General features: G+C 46.3%; 1 protein-coding gene across 1 annotated transcript in view; it reads left to right on the top strand.

The window, feature by feature from the left end:
* Window positions 1-21,382, top strand: part of PLXNB1 (plexin B1) — a 184,922-nt gene that overhangs the window by 13,015 nt on the left and 150,525 nt on the right. Inside the window, exons 2-3 of the mRNA XM_084840675.1 lie at window positions 13,491-13,540; window positions 15,762-15,886. The gene's annotated coding sequence lies outside the window, so the exon portion shown is untranslated. The remainder of the gene's footprint in view (window positions 1-13,490; window positions 13,541-15,761; window positions 15,887-21,382) is intronic.

The following is a 21,382-nucleotide window of genomic DNA, read 5'->3' as shown; positions in this document are numbered from 1 at the left end:
GGCCAAATTCAATTTTGGTGAAGCTGTCGAGGTTTGCAGTGAAGGAAAAGGGGTGGGGCCAAAAATACCAGCATATTCTAGTTTAAAGCTCTTCCTGCCAGTAGCTAATCTTTAGGAGAGGAATTTCAACCATTTTGAATGGGGAAAAACTGCACAAAACTGAGGAAAACACCGAACAGTTGGTGGTTGGGGTAAAGGGGGTGTGGCCAGGGAACAGGGGGTGTGGCCCTCTGGGAAACCCCAGTGGGCCAGATTGGGGCCCCAATAATGTGGTTCTGCACCCCTGCTTTACAGTGTACTTGATATGATGTTTGTTCTTATGATGTTCCTTTTGTATTAAATCAATTAAAGAAAGAAATTGCACTGCCATGGCTCCAAGAGGCCTGAGTTCCCTTCACTGAGCAGGGCACCTGAATTTGCTTTCATTCTCAAATTGCCCCTCCTTGTTCCATCTCCTGATTCATCTTGGTTTCCAACCACTGCAGATGGAGCCTTGTCAAAAAGGGTGGTGGGGAGGGGGGGAAACGGCATTCACATGAGTGAGACAGGAGAGGTATCTATATTGTGAGCACTTCTGAGGTTGGAAGGAAGCCTCAATGCATAAAATGGACAAACCCTCCTGTGATAATGGTGAATGGAAACACCTGCCTCATCCGTTAACTGTCAAGATGTACTATCACTGAGGCCTGCTGTGCATATCGTAAAAATAATGGGCAGGAGGGATACTTGCACCAGCAAATTATCTGTCAAATACACCCTGCTAGTGTAGAATTAAATTTGCAACTGATCATCACAGAGGCCAATCATTTTGGCTGCGTATTTGTGTATCTGAGGCTCCAGTAGTTATCCTTTTCTTTCTTTCTTTCTTTTTTAGCCCCCCCTTTCTTTTCCTTTAATTTGTTCCCTTATTTGTTCAATCCTCCCTCCATCTGTGCAGAATTTTGATTATTATTTTTTAAAGCGGGGCATAGAATATGCAAACAGCCCAGAGCACAGCACGCTTCAGTTTATAATTGCAAATTCGATGGGTGGGGTGCGGTTTTTCTTTGCTTGCCCATCCTCCTTCATTCATGTTTCCAAAATTGCTGAGGCTTTGTTTTTTTAGAATATCTAAAAATATCTCCATTGTCCCTGACTCAGGCTTTTTTTTTTAAACCCCTCTTTATGTAGCTGCTTTTTGAAAAGAAAAAAATCAAGTACAACCAGGAGTTTTTATTCTTATTCTAAAGTTTTGCTCTGGCGGTAGATGCGTCGGGTTAACAAGAGAGAAAAATCCTGGGGAGAGGAAAATTCTCATGGAACGAGCAAAAACATGGGATGACTGTTATGGTGTGGCTGCAGCGTGCCATCTAATGCTGAGGCTGCTGCCATTCTGGGACAGGTATGGCCGTGGTAATTAAATGTCACGGCAAGCTAATCAACCTCCTTTCTTAGGCCTGTCTCCTGCCTTCCTCAAAGTTTTATATAAACATGGCACAACCCTGCTATTAGCGAGGCTTGTTCTGAACGGCCTGCAGTGGAGAGTTCCACAGGGATGGGTAATATACCTGAAGGGCTGCTGCTGATAGTAGCCTTCGGCCTTCCTGCCCTTGCATAGGCTTTGAGAGAGGGGGGCGGCTTCTCCTCTGAAAGGCACAACTGGAGCCAAACAGGCATTATTATTCTCTCACCGGAAAAAGGGATCCGATCTCCCTGGTGGGGAAAGGGGAGGGGGGATTTAAGTGCAGCTGGCTTGGGTGGGAGTTTGGCTTAAGTTCCCTGGAGTTCTTTCCCTCTCTGCCCTGGGTGCCAGGGAGTGACAGTTTACAGGCAGCCGGCCAAGCCCTGAATGGAGGAATGTGTGAGACCTTCAGCTTTCACATGCTTTATCAAGAGTGCAAAGAATAGCCTCCAACTCGACTCAAGCTGCACCGTTCAGGTCAGGAGAGGAGGAATGTTGACATTAACCCATGTCGTGCCGGCCAGTGACTCACAGAGGAGGAAGAAGTGGCCAGACAGGCCTTCGGGAGCTGTGGGGCTGGGAAGGCTGAACACCTAATGAGTTGCAGTTAAAGATGGGTGAGCATTTTGTTTCAGTTCATTTGTGCTGCGAATTTACCAAAATTCGCAAATTTCCCCATATTCGAGGCAAAAAGAACTTGAGGCATAAAAAGTTCAAACATGGGAGAAACCGAAATTGTCAGACTTGGCCAGCCAGGCCTGGGGCTTTGGGTACTCGTCTCTGAAAGGTCTGGGCTTGAATCCCTGTGCATTCAGTCATGACAGTGCTGAGTTAGGGTTGCCACCGCTTCTTTCTGACAGGCTCCTCATTGGCAAGAGCCATGTCGCCGGCCCGTACAACATGGTCCTCTCCATGTACCTGCTGAATCTGACAGGTGTAGGTGGGTGTGCATTTTGTTTCAGGTAGTTTCTGATAAGGATTTACCGAATTTTGCAAAGTTCTTCACATTGGAGACAGAAAGAACTTGAGATTTAAAACATTCAGATGCGTGAGAAAGTGAAACTGACCGATACATCCATCCCTAGTTGCCAGATGGGGCAGGAAAAATGGTCCATCTCTGATCCAGTTTTCTGTCCGACAGTGGGCAGCCAGATATTTTAATGAAAGTCAAGATGAGCCTGTTGTTGTTGTTCCTAAATTTTTGCTGTACAAAGGATGAAAAACAACACAGGCCCTGCCCTCAGATTTACAGTCAAAAAGGCATTATACAAAAGGGACAAGAATGAAGAGGAGAAGAAGCAAGTGCAGGTTACCATCTGGTAATAGATCTAGGTACACTACCTTTGAACATAGATATTGCACCCTTTTCCTCTTGTGGCTAGTAGCCACCGACACATTTTCAAATTATTTTCAGTAGCCATTTATACTGCTTGTAGCCATCATAACATGCTGTGGTAGTTCATTTTAATTGATTCTCATGATGCCAAAATCAGGCTAGGCATAAACATGCCAGTGTGGCGTAGTGGGTGAGAGTGCTGGACTGGGAGCTGGGCAATCCGGGTTCTAGTCCCCACTCGGCCATGGAAGCTCACTGGGTAACTTTGGGCCTGTCATAGACTCTCAGCCCGACCTACCTCACAGGGTTGTTGTGAGGATAAACCAGAGAGGAGGAGGATAACGTAAGTCGCCTTGGGTTCCTTGCAAGAGGAAAAAAAGCAGGAAATAATACTTAAATAAACAAACAAACAAACATGCTGCCCTAGGGAGGCTTTTTATATCCAGACCCTGAGAGGGCTGGCTTGTATCATTAAGAATTGCATGGAGAGGATAATTCCGTTAGGTGCAGCTTCTCCAATCAGTGCACGACTATGAGGGAAAATGCTGCGCATGGTGAAATTCCTGTCTGGGTGACATTTAAATCAGGTGGGGAATCTTTTTTCTGTTGAAGATCTCATTCCTTTGGTGGTAATCTCTTGGGGGTCTCATGCTGGTAGTGGGTGGGTTGAAAGCCAGTGATGGGTGGAGCCAGAGTCAAAAGTGGGTGGGACAGCCCCTTCTCTCTCTCTTTCTGCCACCCCTTTTTTCCTCTCTCTCTCTGCCATCCCTTTTCTCTCTCTCTCTGCCATCCCCTTTCTTTCTCCCTTCCTCCCACTGCTGGGGGAGAGCCAGCAACACCATGTCTCCCTCCCCCTGTTTCCACCTCTGGTACCAAGAAGTAAAACAAATGATATGTCATTGCATCCCAAATTTCCCCAACCCCACTGGTCACAGCCAGTGAAATGGGGGTGGGGAAACTCATTGCAGAATGACATCATGTCACATGTTTTGTTTTCCCTGCAGAGAGAGAAGGAGAGAGAGGAGGAAGAGACATGGGCCTGCTGCTTTCAGTGGCATCCATGTGTGTCTCTTATCATCTTGTTCCACATTTGACGACTTTTAAAAAGGATAAGACAAATTTGTGGACAATAGATCAATTAGTTATGGCAATTTCAAGCGGAAAAGTTCATGCTCAGAGGCAGCATATCTCTGAATACCTGGCAGGGAAGGGAACCTTGGGGCCTCCAGGTATTGTTGGACTCCAGCTCCCGTAAGTCCCAACTGGCATGGCCAGTGGTCTGGAATGATGGGAATTTTAGTCCAACAACAACTGGAGGGCCACAGGTTCCACACTCTTTTAATATCAGTTGCTGGGGTCAAGGCTGGGTATGTATTCAGGGTGGTTGTCTTCATTTCTTGTTTATTAGTTCCCACATGCCGTGGTATATTGGAGCAAGGACTTGCAGAGACCCAGCGTCAGCTCTTTTTTTATTAGCAGGGTTGCTGATGTCATCTGCCACCCCCCTCAGAATTCCCTGCTCCTTCTGAGCTTAGCTGTAATCCCTACACTAGCTGGGAGGGAAAAGAGTTTTCCCAGCAACAATATATTGTTTCTTGTTGTAATGTAAAGCATTTGGGGATGGCTTGGTCTTGAATGGGCAATTAAGACTCGTGTGCTTGACAAAAGACCTGCTTCTAGCTGGTGAAAATGCCTAGAACTGGTTTGTTGATATGGATCGATACAGATGTCTGCAATTTTGGACTCTCCTTGGGGCATGTGGCTAGGGGCTCTGTCATGATGAGCACCTGCACTTCAAAAGTGACCACTGCACCAGTGAACGGAACCAATTACTCTCTGTGTGTGCGTGCACGCTCTTTCTCTCCCTTTTTCTGGAGATCTTCAAGCAGAGGCTGAACAGCCAACTGTTGGGGATGCTCTAGCTTTCCAGCACTGAGCAGAGGGTTGGATTGGATGGCCTATATAGCTTCCTCCAACTCTGTGAACTGTATGGTCATGGTGGAAAACAGAATGCTGGACTAGGCAGACCTTTTAGTGTTACCCACATGGCTCCTCTTATTTTCTTATGATGCAATGAAGCACTTGCTTTCTTTCCAGATAACAGAAAACACATTGGTTACTAATCTGTTGCAGGGGATCCAGAAACACTTGATCTCTTGTTAATTTATTGTAAGATTTTTATCCTGCCTTTAAATACAGAGAGCTCAAGGCAGCTTACATCAGATTTAAAAAATGATAGTGTTTCCCCTTCTAGTCCACCCCCCTCTGCAGCATGAAGTACTCATCCCTTAAGCGTGTATTTTTTATGATAAGCAGATTATGTATTGCAGCAAAGCTATCTCCTTGGCACTTATGTTTCCCTTCTCCCTTATGTTGCAGTAAGGCATTAAAAAGATATGTTTGTCCATCTGAAAGAGATTTAAGTGCTTCTCCACACAGAGGCTTTTTATCCCACAATTTTACTGGGCTTTTGCTTCCGGATTCTTTGCAGGATTAAGATCGGCCCTTTACATGTGCTTCCCTCCCCCCTTCCCCCCACTTATCTTTTGAGTTCTATATGTTTCATTATACAGCCACTTGATAGGGCTGTGGTATTGCTGTGATAAAACACCATTTCATCACTACACCATAGATTTACCACGGTTCATAGCGGGAGGAGGGAGAAATGTCAGACGTTCATCATCATGAAAAACACTGCGATAAAGGTTGCAAAGAGTAGAAGGTGCCCTGGAGGATGACTATGTTATGTAGAGGACCCATGAACTTCAGTGAGTGACCAATCACAAGTGCACGGTAAATGCCTCGTGTAGAAACAGCCTTAGAGAACAATCCTATGGCCCCTAGACAGAGGCTGTGGGGCCATAAGATAGTTTGGATTCCTGGATTCGAGGTTGGAGATAACGCTCTGACCTCAGACCCAGGAGTCTGAGCTCCCCCCCTGCCCAGCCGGCATGGAGAGAACTGCACTGGCTGCCTCTCTGAGGTCGCAAAGGTGACTTTGGAGGGAACAGAAAGGGGGGTGTTTCAGTGGGCAGGGTGGGGAGGGATGGCTTATACCATATCCCCAGGCCTCCCCAGCCTCCTTCCCTCTCCCTTCCTGATGTCTCAGCTAAACACAGAGCGGGAGGAGCACGGAGGCAAAGATTGCCTCCGCTGCGCCTCCCAATCTGCTTTGGATGGCCAAGTTTGGAGGCTTACGGCCATCCCCATAGGACTGTGCCCTTAATTTCTTAAATGCCACAACATCCTATGTACCTAAAGTAACCCGAAATGTGTGCATTGCTTAGATAACCTTGCTGTTGGTATAGCTACAAAGCAGTTACCTGTCCAGTTTGCCTGTTGACAAGAGATTCCTGTGTAAACTGAAATACTTACTTATACTTATCAACAGAGGTTAGTCTGACAGATTATTTGCCGCCTCCTGTTTTGACCCTTACAAAAGCTTTGGGCAGACAAGAAAGTCTCTCTGACTCTGTCTGTCAGAGAGTGCTTGGAGCTGGATGCCGAGTGCTTTCTACTAACCTGGAGAATGTTAACAACCGGTGGGCAACCTGATGTCTTCCAGATTCTTTGGACCACAACTTCCAGCATGGCTAATGGTCAGGGGCTATGGGAGTTGTAGTCCAAAACATGTGGAGGATACAAGGTTTACCACCCTTGCTATAAACCAATTGTGCATTGCTTTTGTGTGTCCAGAATCCATTGCTGATCCATTTCATTGCATGACTCTGAGTTCTAGTATGATTTAGTGCTTGTCAGCTACTTCTGGGTGTGCCTTTTCCGCAGTTGTGTTCTGTTCCCATGGCCTCCCTTTCTGGCCAGTGCTTGTGTCTGTGTGTGAGCCTGCGTGCGTGCGTATGCAATAATTCCCACAGCTATCCTAAATTGCTTTGGAGGTAGAAACCAGCACTGCAACCTCTTCAGCTTTGCTCACTGGACTGGGAGAAATTTGAGCTAATGGACACTGGGCAGTGCTTGTTAGCCAAGGTTGGTTTGCATCATTGTTCATTCAGCTGCCTCCTCCCAGAGAGGTGTCTTGTGAGAAGGCCCTTTGTCTGTCCGAGGATAAGCTGTGCAGAAGAACTTCCTACCCTGAGGCGGAGAGCAAGCTGGCTGCCAGGGTGTGAAATGCCTGCCTGGGCCTATTGGAACTCAACTCCTTCTCCGCTGGAAATAACTTGCCCATGTTGTCAGTTGGGAAACTATCTCCTCTTGGCATTTGTGCTAATTGCTCCTATCACAGATGGCTTTGAGGGCCCATCTGCCGCCTGCCAGAGAATTGGCATTGTAAGAGTAGGAACTGTTTGCTAGCAGAATACACAAGGCGCATTCTTGTGGGCATAAAAAGAGAAGGGGAAATTCAGGCGACAGAGCTACTCCTGGCTGATTTCGAGGTTGCAGAAGAAGAAGCCAGTTTAATTCAGTCCAATGCAATGATGCTTGCAGCAGTTCTACACTACAGATAATCATTAATCTGGTGTTCATTCCCTCTCCCAGAAACTCCTGGGAACCACAGCTCTGCAGGGAGTGTTGAAGATTCCTGCTAACAGAGAATTCTCAGCAACCTTGCCAAACTACAATTCCCAGGATTCTTTGGGGAAAGCCATTCGCAGGATTCTTTGGGGAAAGCAGTTCCCCCGCAGTTACAGTTAAACTAGTGTAATAATGTTCTGAGTTTGTAGACTAGAGATATCCTCAGTTAGAATGACAAGATTGTTGTAGCATAAGGTAAGGGGGTGGGGGAGGAGATCCAAGAGTCGTCTGTCAAAGCTGGGAAGATCTAGGGCAGCCTTCCCCAACTTGCTGCCCTCCAGATGCGTCAGACAACTACCATCCTCATCACATCTGGAAGGCACTAGGCTGGGGAAGGCTGATCTTGGGAATAAACACAGGAGGCCAAGACATGACTCTGGACAAACCTATTATACAGGCATATATACCCGCACTGGAGGCATTCAAGACGAGGCTGGACAGCCATCTGTCCGGGATGCTCTGACTTGGATTCCTGCATTGAGCGGGGGGTTGGATTCGATGGTCTTGTAGGCCCCTCCAACCCTACTATTCTATGGTTCTATGATTATCGTTATTGTTGTTATTCCTTCATGTTTGCTCCACAAATGCTACTGGTAGTCGAGATAAACTTTGCATGCACTGATCTTGCTCGATCAAAGCAAAGGGTATCACAACACAACTTAGCTCCCCAGAAAGCTAATTTAGCTTTGCAAAACCTGAGAATCAGTCATTTTTGAACCGTGAGGTTCCTTGGGAACATATTGTGGTGGGGGTAGGGGGGAGTAATGGCAATGGGAAGGTCTGGATTGGCAAATAAACTTCCCTGAGAAATCGCTTCCTTGGCACTACTGATCTTTCCCCTCAACGTGCCACTGCAAGGGGGCTTTTGGGAAGAGCTTGCAGCCACTGCTGCAAAACTGACAACAGCAGGGAAGATGGTAAAGACAGGGAGCTCTTTTGCTTCTCTTTTCACACGTACCTTAGTTTTGTTCCCTCCTCCTCTAATTTTGAGCCAGAAGTTGTCATCTGAGAATGTCTGACAGACTGATGTAGACACAGAAGAGTGTTGTGTGTATTCTAGGGTGTGCTTTGAATTCATTTGCTTCCAAGAACGTGCCCCCGGGATCCTTTGCAATGTGCAAGAATTTGTGGTAGATGCTTCAGCATGCAAGAGGCATGTAAAAAACTTTCCCTGACGTAAAATGTTGGAAAACTACTAGTTTATAAGCCTGTCGTAAAAATTTTAAAAACAAAATCAAAACAAGACCTGCTGAAAAGTATGAGCCTTGCTGGTGTTATCAGCCCTATCACAAGTGAGAGTTGATGAATTGCATGCAACCACCACCCAACCAGCCTGGTGATCATGTGCCCCCTTGGGCAGTTTAAGGAAATACCTGGCATGAAGTGGTAGGGGAGAACATGGGCCTCACCCTAGGTTGGGGGGGGGGGAACTCTCCTCTTCACAGTATCTAGAGAGGCTCAGGAGAAAGTGGTAGAGTGGGTTGAGCTGGGAGCAGTTCCAGGCTGCCACAGTGTTCTGGGAGATTAACTCAGGGGCAGAGACATTACTCACCAATCAGGAATGTAGTTCTATTTTTCCTTAATGAGAACAAAACATTTTTATTCTTGTTAGTTAAAAGGAAGCGAGGGCCGACTGTCACCATGCCAACGGAATCCTCTCCCCTGGGGCTGACGGAGCTGAGGATCTTCTCTGTCCCTCTCCTCTCCGCCTTTGGAAAGGTGAAGCAGAAGACTAGCCAAAACTTGACTCTGGCAAGGGAGACGCTCCCTGTATTGTTTCACAGGATTGCCTAGCCTTTGTATAGCTGGGCTCAGCTTACCCTTCTTTAACTTGTGATCTTATGGGAGGGTATGTAGCTCAGTGGTAGGGTGCATGCTGTGCATGCAGAAAGTCCCAGTTCGATTCCTGGCATCTCCAGATAGGGCTAGGAAAGAATCCTGCCTGAGACCCTGGAAAGCCACTGCTGCCCATCAGTGTCAACAAAACTGTGTCAACGATACAAGGCTAGGTGGACAGATGGTTTGACTCAGGAGAAGGCAGCTCCCTTTGTCCCTGCAAAGGACAAGCAAAGGATAAGTTTGCACTGGCCTCGGCGCAAGCTAGTCAGTGTTCTGAGGTCTGTTTGGGCTATGAGCCTTCCCCATCCTGGCGCCCTCCAGATGTATTGGACTACAATCCCCATCATTCCCAGCCAACTAGCTGGGAATGATGGAAGTTGCAGTCCAACACATCTGGGGGGCACCAGGATGGAGAAGGCTGGTTTGGGTTATGAGCCTTGAACATCAGCAAATTTTCAGAGGGGTAGCCGTGTTGTCTGCTGCAGCCAAAACAACGAAGAATCTTGTGGCATCTGAAAGAGCTACACATTTATTCTACACAAGCTTTTGAGGATAGTGATGCTGGCATCTGATAAAGTAGACCATGTCCATGAAAGCTTGGTCCCAGAATAAATGTGTTAGTCTTTAAGGCGCCACAAAGCTCTGTTGTTTTTGAACATAAGAATTCCCTTGCTGGATCATGAGAATGTAAGAAGTGCCCTGCTAGACAGATTAGGCCAAAGTCCATCCCCGTGTTTCCCCACCGTGGCTCACCAGATGCTTCTGGGAAGCTTAGAAGGAAAGGCATAAAGGCAGCCCTCTCCCCTGCTGTTTGTCCTCTAGTGTCTGATATTCAGAGGAATATGGAGGTTTTGTTGGCAATCATCCCCTCTGTTTTTTTATGTTCAGAGTGTGAGTGCCTTTGTGCAATGGCACCATTCACACACAGGAGGAAAGTTGTCAGCGGGTGTGAGGGAGTTCCAGGGTTTGTAGAACTACCAAAAAAAAGTCTATAAAGGGGAGAAAAACCCCAAACAGCTCAGTGAGGCCTGAACATGCTCAGTGGCTACTGAATGTTGACTGACTGTGGAGGAGGAAGGGAAAAGGCGGCGGTGGGGGGGAACGGGGCATGAATGCAGTAATCTGGAAATGGGCATGGCTGGCTCTTTGGAACCATGAACTGGTCTGATCTATACAGGAAAGATCTGAATGTCCCTGATAGCCATGATAGTGCGGTCACTGAACTTGAGCCGGACATCCTAGAGAGTGAAGTCAAGTGGGCCTTAGGAAGCATTAGTAACAACAAAGCTAGCGGAGATGACAGTATTCCAGCCGAGCTATTTAAAATCCTAAAAGATGATGCTGTTAAAGTGCTGCATTCAATATGCCAACAAATCTGGAACACTCAACAGTGGCCACAAGACTGGAAAAGGTCAGTTTACATTCCAATTCCAAAGAAGGGCAACGCCAAAGAGTGTTCAAACTACCGCACAATTGCGCTCATTTCACATGCCAGCAAGGTGATGCTCAAAATCCTACAAGCTAGGCTTCATCAGTATGCAAACCGAGAACTACCGGAAGTACAAGCTGGGTTTCGAAGAGGCAGAGGAACTAGAGATCAAATCGCCAACATTCGCTGCATCATGGAGAAAGCAAGAGAATTCCAGAAAAACGTCTATTTCTGCTTCATTGACTACGCTAAAGCCTTTGATTGTGTGGATCACAACAAACTGTGGCAAATTCTGAAAGTGATGGGAGTACCAGACCACCTTACCTGTCTCCTGAGAAACCTGTACGAGGGTCAAGAAGCAACAGTAAGAACCAGACATGGAACAACCGATTGGTTCAAAATTGGGAAAGGAGTACGACAAGGCTGCATATTGTCACCCTGCTTATTTAACTTATATGCAGAGTACATCATGAGAAATGCCGGGTTGGATGAATCAGAGGTCGGAATTAAGATTGCTGGGAGAATTATCAACAACCTCCGATATGCAGACGATACCACCCTAATGGCAGAAAGCGAAGAGGATCTCAAGAGCCTGTTGTTGAGGGTGAAAGAGGAGAGTGCAAAAGCTGGTTTGAAACTCAACATTAAAAAAACGAAGATCATGGCATCTGGCCCCATCACTTCCTGGCATATAGAAGGGGAAGAAATGGAAGCAGTGACAGATTTTACTTTCTTGGGCTCCAAGATCACCGCAGACGGTGACTGTAGCCATGAAATTAAAAGACGCTTGCTCCTTGGGAGGAAAGCTATGGCCAACCTAGACAGCATAGTAAGAAGCAGAGACATCACCTTGCCGACAAAGGTCCGTCTAATCAAAGCTATGGTTTTCCCAGTAGTAATGTATGGCTGTGAGAGCTGGACTATAAGGAAGGCTGAGCGTCGAAGAATTGATGCTTTCGAACTGTGGTGCTGGAGAAGACTCTTACGAGTGCCCTGGACTGCAAGGAGGTCAAATCAGTCCATCCTAAAGGAAATCAACCCTGAGTGCTCATTGGAAGGACAGATAATGAAGCTGAAGCTCCAATATTTTGGCCACCTAATGCGAAGAGACAACTCCCTGGAAAAGACCCTGATGCTGGGAAAGACTGAAGGCAAAAGGAGAAGGGGACGGCAGAGGATGAGATGGCTAGATAGCATCACGGATGCAATGAATATGAACTTGAGCACGCTCCGGGAGAGAGCGCAGGACAGGAAGGCCTGGCGTGCTATGGTCCATGGGGTCACGAAGAGTCGGACACGACTGAACGACTGAACAACAACAACAGCAAAGCTTGTGGCTATCACAATATCCTGTGGCCGTGAATTCTGGAAGTTAATTATGTGTTGTGCTCATGTTTTTTGAGTTAATACATTCTGGGTTTACAACATTTTTGTGGACCACTCAGAGAGCTTCGGCTATTGGGTGGTATAGAAATGAAATAAATAAATAAGGGCACAATCCTATGCATGTTTAGACAGAGAAAAGGCCTACAACTCCCAGCATTCCCCAGCCAGGGAATGCTGGGAGTTGTAGGCCTTTTCTGTCTAAACATGCATAGGATTGCGCCCTAAAATAATAATAAAAACAACATTGCTCTGATGTAAGGTGTTGGCGTGTGTGTGTTTATAGAGAGCTTCGGTGATTGGGCAATATAGAAATGTAATAAATAGTCTTTGGTCATTCATGTATTCATTATTACATTTTTTTTAACCCCCCACCCCCAAATCCGGATTTCTGTGTATTTACTCCCTCTCCACATAATTTTGTAAACCTTTATAATGCTGCCCCACAATAGTAATACTTTTTCTAAACTAAAAACTCTCAAATGCTTTAGACATTCCTCATAGAGAAGATGGTCGAAATCCGCAATCATTTTGGCTACCTTTTTTGCACCTTTTCCTGCTCAGATGGAGTGACTGGACCTGTGCACAGTCTTCCCAATGTAGGGACGCATCATTGATTTATATAAAGGACTTCTGCTACTAGCCACTTGGTTTTCAATCCCTTTTTAACCATTCCTAACATGTCACATCAGACCAAAGACCCACCTAGTTCCAGGATTCGGTCTCCCAACAGTGGCCAGCTAGACACTTTGGGAGGGTCACGGGCAGGGCTTGACCTGCTACTTGCTCCCAGCATCCGTCAGTCGGAAGTGCACTTACCTTTTAGTCAGGGACGCACCCTTTGATGGATCACGGCTTGCATCCATTCGGTAGGTCTGTCTCCTGTGATTTTGGCTGATCAGTCTTGTCTGCCAGTGCTCACTTTTTAGAGTTAATAATGTTCTGAGCCACAATGTTGCACTCAGTGCCAGCTCTGGGTTTTGGGGGTGCCTTGGGCAAGATGTCCACAGTGCCCCCCCCCCACTTACTTATTACGTTTCTATACCACCCCATAGCTGAAGCTCTTTGGGTGGTTCTGTTCCTGCTGCCCACTCATGTGCCCTCTCCTTCTGGACCCAATCTGTAAAAGGCACGCAGCGGGAGAACACAAGGCAAGTGGAAGAAGCTGCTCTGTTTTCTCATGCTGGTCCCTGCTTGCATGCCCAGAGAAGGGTAGTGCCCCATGATGCCTGCTTCTGACACTGGCCTTGGTTGTACTGATGGAAGATGCTTGTTTTTTGTGTGCATGAGGGTCTCTTGGTTCATTCATTTCTTACAGTTTTCCCCTCACCCTTCCTCTAAGGAACTCATCGTGTTGTGGTAAGTGATGTCATTTCCCAATTTCATGCCCCAGCTACACATATCAAAGCAACAGGCCTCCTGTGCTGAGCTGGAACAGGCAAGCCCTGATTGTAGGCCCAGAGTGAATTGCGTTTGCTTTGCCTAAGAAAAAATGTTCTCTTTACATTCTGTGTATTGTGTTTTTACAGCTTGAGGTTCATTGACTGAGAAGAGAAATGAAGCCCAGGCAGTCCAGATGGTAAGCAAAAAAAAAAGTCTGAATTCAGTGCTCTACTGCTCTACAGGTCAGAAGCCAGGGAGGGCAGGGTCTGGATTAGGGTAGGCTGAAAATGGCTCCACTTTTGAGGCCACATTTGAATGTGGAGGGCGTACCATGGGGGCTTTTGAGGGTGCAGTGATATTTGGGGTGGGGTGAAGGCAAAACTCAGTTGCTCGTGTGATGTTCCTCCCAGTCAGCAGCCATCCTGCTCCTGCCCCAAATGTCTGTAAGAATAATGAGGCAGTGATACCATGATGGGAAAAAATGGAAGGCCCCAGCACCAGCTAAGGAGGCACTATTTTTCTCTCTCCACAAGTCCTGGTCTGAGCTTTGATATGTCATCATGTAGTGTTGCTCTGCAAGACTTTTGGGGGAAAATATGGCAGCCGGCAACCACCAGAAGGAGTGCTACACCAGCCTGGTGAGTTCTGCCTTTGCCCCTGAAAACTGAAGGGGAGGATTACCCCCTTCAGGGGTGGAGAGAAGTGTGGGAGGAAAGACCATTTTTAGGGGAGCAAGGATTGAATCCGTGTTATATAGGATCTTAATATACTGTGACTGAAAGCTGGGGAAGTGGCAAATGGGGTGGTCAGAAATACTTGGGGATAGGAGTACCTGCCTCCCTTTGGAATCATCCCAGCCTCCATTTTGCCTGCAACCCCTTTCCGCCCCCTTGTTCAACCCAAAGTTTCCAAAGGAGAATTTTCAGCCTGTCTCTAGTCTGGATATGACCTTAGAGAGCATTCTTAGACCAAACACCAGCCTGTCACATAGAATTCTGAGATGCTCAAAATTCTGCATCTGCTATTAAATGCTGTGTTTGGAAAGTGTAGTTGTATGGATGTGTAGAATACATACACTTCTATAGAAAATGATCAATGAGTGCAAGAATTTTTAAAAAATGAACTTAAAATCCAGCATATATTTGTTTTGAGCTGTTCCTATGTCTTATATCTATAATAATAAAAGAGGATGTATGTGTGTCTGTCTGTTTGTCAGTGCCATAGGACCAAGACAGTGAAACCTAGACACCTGACATACAGCATGTATAATAAGGGAACCCTAGGGGTCTGCACTTTGGGGTTATTTGGTTTTTTAAATGCATGAATTAATAGTAATTTAAATGTATCTGTCTGTTTCTAGCCTGCAGTACTATCTTCAGTCACTAGGTGGCAGACTTCTCTAACTAGTGCATAGCTTTACAATCAATATAGTTTGAAGCCAGGTAGTCCGAGGGACAGAGTTATACGCCTGCCCTTCCCCCCTGCTGTGGGGCAGCCCCATCAGGAGAATGGAGTGGACAGACCTCTCCGTCAGGAGGCTATAAGGGTGCACCAGCATGCATGGCTTCACTCAGATAGGATGAGTACAATGTGTCCAAGCCTGACAGCTGCGGACGTTTGTTTGAAGACTTTGCTGTATCAAACTAAGGGCTATTCCAACCTGGGTGAAACCAAGTCCATTTTCTAGTTATATATATTATGTTATGTTATATTATTTATATATTTATGACATTATATATATAATGTCAGCTATGTGCATAGAGATTTGCAAACTACAAGAGGGAAGGAGCCGGTCTTAGGGGCTTACAATCTATAATTCAATACAAGAGAATATGTATTTATAAACCGTTTCTCAATACCAGTAGCCTATCAAGCAAGCCCACCAATGTCCTTCTGCACTCTCTCTATGTTCTCAATTTGTTCTGCTGATGTTTCGCCTTAAAAGTTATACAGCTATAGGAGATGATGTGGTTCTGGCTTCTCCTGCTCCGTTTTTCAGTTGATCCCCTCTCCGTCTGCTGTGGGACAGAAATGGAGTGCCACTTACAACACCAGAAAAGAGGAGAGGTGGGTGGGCAGAAGTTAGATCTCCAGATGTTTTGGACTTCAACTCCCAGAATCCCCTCCCAGCAGAGCCAATGGTCAGGAATGCTGGGAGTTGAAGTCAAAAACATCTGGAGAACTACTTTCTGCCTAACTCTGGGGGATGGTGGAGGAATGGGGCAAGAGCAGTCATGACCGCATCCCACACCCTCATAATATTTAAAAAGAAATGCAACATCTCCAGGTTGCATCCCAGCAACCCTAGATGTGTATTTTGTCTTTGTGTGTAATAGGAACACTTATGTTTAGCATATACTGACCATTTCCTGGCAGTGGTACATTAACTTTACCCTTCCACCCCATTTCTTTTAAAGGTTGCCTGAACTCCAGGTATTCCACAGATTTCTGGCTGTAGCTCTAAACAGTTCACCAGCAGACATTCTACTGCTGCCATTGCATAGATTGTGGACTCCTACCAGACTGAGCCTATAGCAGTCAGGTATGTTTGTTCTGGGTCATGTAAGATTCAGCATCTTCTATTTCCCCTCATTAAAAGGAAAACAAAACAAAAAATGTAGTTATATATCTGAGTTTTTGCAGATGAGGAAAGTTTCAGTGTCAAGATGCCGAAACATATTTGGCAAATCACCACACCTTCATAACCTTTTGGCTATGGGGTAACCTGGCATCTTCCCTTTTTCTTGCATTTCAACTGCAGGGAACCCAGCTTTCAAATGACAATGTGGCTGGTTAAATGTGACTGTCCTGTTGCTGTTGCCACCATTGCTATTGGGATCGTTCGTGACATCTCTGTTTTTATATGATCATGCAATTGTTGCAGATTGGATAGTTACAAAAAAGAAGAAAGAAGTTATGGTGATTGCATTCAGATGATCCTCCCAACCAGTCAAGAATGACCCTCATGCTTGCACCCTCCCTCCTGCCCTAACGCACAGGGCTCAATACATTACTTCCTGTTTTGATCAGTCCATGGTTTGCCACTATGTCTGAATATAGCAAACTTGGTTTGATCATGGTTTGATCAAACCATGTTTTGCCTGCAAACTACAATCAAACTGTGGTTTGCAACCCAGGTTTTTAGGAAACCTATGGCTTGGACAAAAGAGGAAGTAATGTGTTAAGGCACATATGTGAAGGGAGAAGAGAGAACAGTGGGCACAAGGCTTGTTCAGTTTGAAGGATCTCTTGAATGCAGCCATTCTGTACAAGCTCTCCAAGTGGCTAATGAGGGAAATGGAGCATAAAGCAAGGGTTGGGAATGGGAAAGCTTCCTGTTTAGAAGCTGCGTTGCCAATGTTAAATAGGCCATTGGCCTGCACTCAAGAATGTGTGTGTATTGTTTAATTTAAGGCAGTCTGCCCCCACCTGCTGCCCTCCAGTTGTGTTGGATTGCAACTCCCATCATGGCCAGCCAGCATGGAAATGATAGGAGTTGCAGTCTAATACATATGGAGGGCACCTGGTTGGGGCAGGCTGATGTAAGTGTACTGAAGAGCTCATTTCAGCAGATGCTGCTTACCCCACAGAGGCATGAAAAGCTGTAGTACATTTTGAGATTCCCTCTTTGACATGGCTTAGACAAGCCACGGTGGCTTGTTGTGACCCATGGCGGGTGCTGGACATGATTTGCATAATCACTGCCTGGCCATGGTTTGTCGTGTTGTCCAAACCTGGGTGGCATGGCTTGTTGGAGGGTTAACACCTGGGCTCTTGCAGGATTGTGTAAAATGCTATTGGATGGCTAATGCGTAAGATGCCATTAGGTGTCTGGGTAGATTAGTACTCCTTGCAGGACTGACGCTTCATTTGAGGAGGAGGAAGGTACTGATACATTGGAACATAAGACGCTGCCTTATAGTGAGTCAGACCATGGGTCCATGTAGCCCAGTACTGTCGACACTGACTGGCAGCAGTGGCTCTCCAGGGTTTCAGGCAGGAGTTTTTCCAGCCTACCTGGAGTTGCCGGGGATTGAACTTGAGATCTTCTAGGGGCCCGCTCCCCAAAGGTCCTGGATTACACAAGGACAGGTTAGAGCAGCTTTCCCCAACCTCCAGATGTTTTGGAGTACAACTCTGAGCATTCCTATCCATTGCCCATCCTGGCTGGGGCTGATGAGAGTTGAAGTCCAAAACATCTGGAGGACTCCCAAGTTGAGGAAGGTTGGGTTAGGGGCTATGTAAGCCCCAGATGGTAGGCCTGCCTAAAAAGTCTAACCATAAAAGAGTAATCAATAATTCAGGAAGGGTGGCCAGGTAGAAGAGAGAACAGGGCTCCTGAACCAATAATAGTTGTATAGAAGAGGGAAATTCCCCCATCTACACAACTGTTAGAAGTGCAGGAGCCCTGTCCTCTTACATCTGGCCACCCTAAGTCCAGGTTAGGCAAGCAACTATTTCATGTCTAAGAAATAGACATGAACACGGAGCGGAAGCAGCTGCTGACCAGAAGCCTCTTCCTACTTCCTTAAGGAGAGCCGGTGGGAACCTGGGCAGGATGCAGCTGGGTCTAGTAGCCCTGATGTGCTCCCAGCACAGGCGGCAATCCGGAAGGTTTGCTCTGGCCTTGATGCTTTGCAGTACTCAGCTTGATCACTGAATAAGAGCAAAGCTAAACCATTTCAGGGCTGTGGTCTGAAAGCACCTCATGTAGCTACTTTGATCAAGCTAAGCAGCTTTGGATCTGGTCAGTGCCTGGATGGGAGGCTACCTGGGACCCCAGTGTGTGCTGTGGTGAGTCCCACTTTAAAGCTTTTAGACTTTAATGACTGCCTTGACGAAATGCTTGTCTTTTTCCATGTAGATTCTTGTTTTGATGTTGGTTTTATTATATGTTGCCTCGAGTGTATTTTGTACAGAAACGTGGGATAGAAATTAGTAAAGTGAACTAAACATAATTGTAATTTAAAAAGGACAATTAGCAGGGATTCAAGCTGGAAGATGCGTTGGACATTGTGAGACTTCTGAGTAAATGTGTATAGGCTTCCATTGTAACATTTGCTGAAGTCAAAGGAGCTTACTTCTGAGTAAATGTGCTTTGAATTGTGCTGCTTTGGAACACAATTTTTATTGAATCTCTTTGCCTTGCATTTCTCTGGTTTTGAATATCATACAATATCATTATTAATTATCATTCAACTTTAAATTTTGTGCCACAACATATTCCTTTTAAGCAAGGGATAAGGACCCCCCCCCCCTTGATGGCTGTATTTTCTTGAGGGCAACCTATTGGGGATAGGGTGCATGTTAGTGGTGGGTGGGGCCAAAGCCAGCTGGGAGCAGGGCCAGAGTCAAAATGGGCAAGGCCACCTGTTTTCTCTCTTTCTACCATCCCCTTTTCATTCTCTCCCTCCCTCTTCCTCCCTGCCCAAGATTCTTGCCAGAGATCTGAGCTAATCGCTTGCAGAGGACTTCTAAAATTTGGCCGAGGGCCACATTAAATGAAGCCAAGGGCTGCAGGTTACTAGCCCTGCTTTAGGGAGGGGCCATAGCTCAGTTGGTAGAGCACCTGCCTTGCATTCAGAAAGCCCTGGTTCAATCCCCAGCCTCTCCAGGTAGGGCTGGAAAAATTCCTGCCTGAAACCCTGGAGAGCCATTGCTGCCAGTCAGTGACTGGGTTCACACAACACGCTAACCTACTGTCAGCAGTTGAGTATGGGTTGTTGTTGAACCATGGGTTAGCATGTTGTCTGAACCCAGGACATTTTCTGCAGGGTAGCTTGTCAACCATGCAGTGTGGGTTGTTAAGCACCGTGAACAACCCAACAACAAACCATGGATTCTCAAGTGGCTCATTCGAGAAAAATAAGCCACATTGCACGGTTAATGAGCCACCCTGTGGAAAATGTCCTGGGTTTGGACAACATGCTAACCCACGGTTCAACAAATGATCCACAGTTCAACAACAACCCACACTCAGCCACTGAGAGTGGGTTAGCGTGGTGTGTGAACCCAGCCAATGCCGATAATACCGGGCTAGATGGACCAATGGTCTGACTCAGTAGAAAGCAGCTTCCTATTTTCCAGTAATGGAATGGGGAGAGCCCTAAGGCTTTTTACATGAAAAGTGGAGAGGGGTGCATAGCTTTTCCACCATTGCCTGGGGCAGGATGCTACCAGCTGTTACAGCACAAACCTTCTGCCAAAGCAGAGGATGGCATTGGACTCTTGGTCAGACAGCTGAGCTTAGAGAGAGGTCAAGAAAACTTGATGAAAAGTATCTGAGTGGGTGTCTGTACAAAGAGGAAGTAAAAGCATCAGGACTGTTTAGTCTGCAAAGCACTACAGGATGAGATGAAGTAGCACGACTGTTTTTGTTTTTCTAGCTACAGGATGAGACCCTGTACTGTTAACTCCTTGGTGAGAAAAGCATCTCTGGGGAGTAGGGGTGGGGTGGGGGTGATGATTTTGGGCATACAACTGGGAAGAAAAGGCTTAAAGAACTCCGTGAATGCTTCCCTCCCCTCTGCTCAACCTGAAACCACTTGCAGTTTTTTGATATGATAAAAGAAGGCCTTCCTGCTGAAGAATCACAGAACCTCACATAAAGTGTAGTTCTCTCCTTAATCAGAGTATAAAGCGGGTACTACATGCAAAGCAGGGGCAGGCAGAAAGTGGACCTGGTAGATCACTGCGTGATTTGCAGTAGATCAGCAAGAATTTTTGATTCTCAATTGTTTCAAAATAGCACCAACAAAAATGTCTCCCAACCCTAAATTATACTGCTGAAATGAAGGAAGCTTGGGATAACCGGGATTTTTGTGCGGAAGGACTATGTGAACTGTGTTCAGTTCTGGTACTCAAAACAAATTCCTGGCTCCAGAATTCTTTAAGACTATACGTGTGCCTATTGCACCAGGTTCTGGTTGGTGGATCTCGGGTTCTTGTAAAAAAACAAAGTAGATTCACAGGCCTGTAGTCAGCCCACCCCTGCTACACATCACAGAGGCAAGGGTGGGTTTCCCAACAGAGAGTTAGACTTTGCGCTAAACTACATGCTACATTAAGGGCTCAGTCCTATCCAATGCAATCCAATGCAATGTGACTGCCTATCTAATGCAGGGCAGGAGAAGTGTGGAGGGGATCATCCCTTCTGTGCTTCAGCCACCCTGCATTTGTGGCTAGACAGCCAATTTCGGCTGTCTAGCTGCGGGAAGGTGGAGTGGGGGAAGCAGCTGCCGGACGACACATAGGATGTGTCATACCAGCATTTCCGTCTTCCCTGCCCCGGAACGCCCTGTTTTCGCCGCTCCGCACTCCTCATCCGAGCATGGAACGCGGGGCCATTCCGAGCTGCCTGCAAGGCAGCGTGGTGGTGGGGAAGGTTGGTTCCCGGAAACTGACGTATCCTATGGCTGTCTAGCCACTGAGTAGCGGCCATAGGACTGCTCCCTAAATGTGTAGTATGTAGCTGATCCTTTTTTCTTTTCTTTTTTAGTGGGGGGAGCAAGGGTTTGGCAAAGTTTACCCCCCCTCCATACCTGTGCGTGGTGGTCTTGATCTCGATTTACATTACATGCTCACAGTAATGTAAAAAATGTTAGGATCAGCTACATGCCACACATTTAACATAGCATGTAGTTGAGCCCTTTGATATGGTTAAGGGCCTGTCTAGGCAATATTTATTGCAGTTGTTACTTGTATATTGTGGGGTAGGGTATCTGTGTGCCTCACCTCAAGGTAGTGCTTCTGTTGCAAGGATACTACAAGCTTTTCTACACAAGGCATTTATTGTGTGCTTGTCATTCCCTACTCATGGTTGTTTATGGGTTCTTTAGACGATGTCATGACCGTACAGCTTCACTTCTGTGTCTATAGAGCACTTTCAGCAAGATGTTTAGAGCAGGGGAAAGGTATTTATTTGTAAAAGCGAAAGGAAACTCTTTTTTCACTTTGTTCTGCCACACCACAGTGCCACCTAGAGGTTATGTAGTGGAAAAGCAGGAAGGAAATGCTCTTCGTGTAGTGGTGTGATCTC

This window comes from Heloderma suspectum, chromosome 2, assembly GCF_057233095.1.
Source record: "Heloderma suspectum isolate Gila_16-S chromosome 2, 16-S_ref, whole genome shotgun sequence".
NCBI lineage: Eukaryota > Metazoa > Chordata > Lepidosauria > Squamata > Helodermatidae > Heloderma > Heloderma suspectum.
The sequence above is the reverse complement of the archived record's forward strand: the minus strand, read 5'-3'. Positions and strand labels throughout refer to the sequence as shown.